Source organism: Dipodomys merriami, unplaced genomic scaffold (assembly GCF_024711535.1).
Source record: "Dipodomys merriami isolate MVZ:Mamm:240054 unplaced genomic scaffold, mDipMer1.0.p SCAF_221, whole genome shotgun sequence".
NCBI lineage: Eukaryota > Metazoa > Chordata > Mammalia > Rodentia > Heteromyidae > Dipodomys > Dipodomys merriami.
In genome coordinates, this window is record NW_027203616.1 from 444,791 (window position 1) to 446,840 (window position 2,050).

Genomic DNA, 2,050 nt, shown 5'->3' on the forward strand with positions numbered 1-2,050 from the left:
GAGGGTTAACGTTAGGATTAGGTTTAGGGTGAGGGCTCTGGTGAGGGTGAGGGATAGGCTCAGGGTTAGGTTTAGATTTAGGGTTAAGGTGAGGGTTAGGGTTAGGTTTAGGGTGAGGGTTAGGGTTAGGGTGAGGGCTAGGTTGAGGGTGATGGTTAAGTTTAGGATTAGGGTGAGGGTTAGGATTAGTGTGAGGTTTAGGGTGAGGGTGAGTTTAAGGGTTAGGGTGAGGGTTAGGGTAAGGTTTAGTGTTAGGGTTAGGGTTAGGGTGAGCGTTAGCATGAGGGTTAGGTTGAGAGTTAGGGTTAGTGTCAGGGATAGGGATAGGGTGAGTGTTAGGGTGAGGTTTAGGGTTAGAGTGAGGGTGAGGGTTAGGGTGAAGTTTAGATTTAGGGTTCGAGTTAGGGTTATTTTGAGGGTGATTGTGAGGTTTAGGTTGAGGGTTAGGGTTAGGGTTAGGTTGAGGATGAGAGTTAGGGTTAGGGTTATGGTGAGGGTTATGGATAGGGTTATGGTTAGGGTGAGTTTTAGAGTTAAGCCGAGGGTGTGGTTTAGGGTTAGGATGAAGTTTATATTTAGGGTTAAGGTGAGGGTTAGGATAAGTGTGAGGGTTAGGGTGAGGGTGAGGTTATGCGTTAGGGAGAGGGTTAGGGTGAGGTTTAGTGTTACGGTTAGGTTTAGGGTGAGGGTTAGCGTGAGGGGTAGGTTGAGGGTTAGGGTTGGTGTCAGGGATAGGGATAGGGTGAGGGTTAGGGTGAAGGTTAGAGTTAGGGTTAGGGTGAGGTTTAGTTTGAGGGTGAGGGTTAGGGTTGGGGTGAGGGTTAGGGTTAGTGTGAGGGTTAGGGTTAGGATTAGGGTTAGGGTGAGAGCTAGGGTGAGGATAAGGGTTAGGCTTAGGCTTAGGGTGAGGGTTAGGGTTAGGGTTAGTGTGAGGGTTAGTTTGAGGTTGAGGGTTAGGGTTAGAGTTAGGTTTACGGTGAGGGTAAGGGTTAGGGTGAGTTTTCCGGTGAGTGTGAGGATTAGGGCTAGAATTACGGTTAAGCTGAGGGTTAAGTTTAGGGTTAGGTTTAGGGTGAGGTTGAGGGTGAGGGTTAGGGTTAGGGTTAGGGTGAGTTTTAGGGTTAGGGTGAGGGCTAGGGATAGATTTAGGGTGAGGCTGAGGGCGAGGTTGAGGGTTATGGTGAGGGTAAGGGTGAGGGTGAGGTTTAGGATTAGGGTTAGTGTGAGGCTGAGGGTGAGGGTTCGGATTAGAGTTAGGTTTAGAGTTAGGATGAGGATGAGGGTTAAGGTGAGGTTTAGGGTTAGTGTAAGGGTTAGGTTGGGGCTGAGCTTAAGTTTTAGTGTGAGTGTTAGGGTGAGGTTGAGGGGTAGGTTTAGGATTAGGGTGAGCGTGAAGTTTAGGGTGAGGGTTAGAGTTAGGCTTAGGGTTAGGTTTAGGGAGAGGGTTAGGGTTAGGTTTACGGTTAGATTGAGTGTGAGGTTTAGGGTGAGGGTTAGAGTTAGGGTTTGTGTTAGGGTTATTGTGAAGGTTATTGTGAGGGTGAGGGTTATGGTTTGGGTGAGGGTAAGGGTTAGGGTGAGGGTTAGGGTTAGGATTAGGGTTAGCATGAGGGCTTGGTTGAGGTTGAGGGTTATGTTTAGGGTTAGGGTGAGGGTTAGGGTGAGGTTTAGTGTTAGGTTTAGCATTAGGGTGAGGGTGAGGGTGATGATTAGGTTGAGTGTTAGGGCTTGTGTTAGGGATAGGGATAGGGTGAGGTTTAGGGTGAGGATTAGGTTGAGGTTTAGAGTTAGGGTGAGTGTTAGGGTTAGGATTAGTGTTAGGGTGAGGGTTAGGGTGAAGGTCTGGGTTAGGTTTTTGGTTACGGTGACCATTAAAGTTAGGGTTAGGGTGAGGGTTAAGTTGAAGGATAGGGTTAGGTTTAATGTGAGGGTTAGGATTACTGTGAGGTTTACGGTTAGGGTTAGGGTTAGGGTTAGAGTGAGGGTAAGGGTTAGGGTGAGGGTGAGTGTTAGGGTGAGGATGAGGCTTAGGGTGAGGTAGAGTGTTAGG